This window comes from Myotis lucifugus, unplaced genomic scaffold (genome assembly GCF_000147115.1).
Source record: "Myotis lucifugus unplaced genomic scaffold, Myoluc2.0 scaffold_90, whole genome shotgun sequence".
Taxonomy (NCBI): domain Eukaryota; kingdom Metazoa; phylum Chordata; class Mammalia; order Chiroptera; family Vespertilionidae; genus Myotis; species Myotis lucifugus.
This window is the reverse complement of record NW_005871138.1, coordinates 2,961,247-2,961,469: the sequence shown is the minus strand read 5'-3', so window position 1 is coordinate 2,961,469 and position 223 is coordinate 2,961,247.

Sequence of the window (223 nt, the reverse complement as noted above, 5' to 3'; positions counted from 1 at the left end):
ACACCTACTGTGTGCCTGGCACTGCACAGGGGGGACAATCACTTTACAGCAGAGAACCATGATGGGCCCTGCCTTCTTGGGACCACAGTGAGGTAGTCCTGCTCCTCCCCCACCCCAGCCCCAACCCTTCCTTTCAGCTCCCATCACACACCTCTCCCCTCCCCTCCCTCTCCCAGCTTCCACCCCCAGCCCTTCCTCCAGCCCTCTGCCAGCTCCTTCTCAG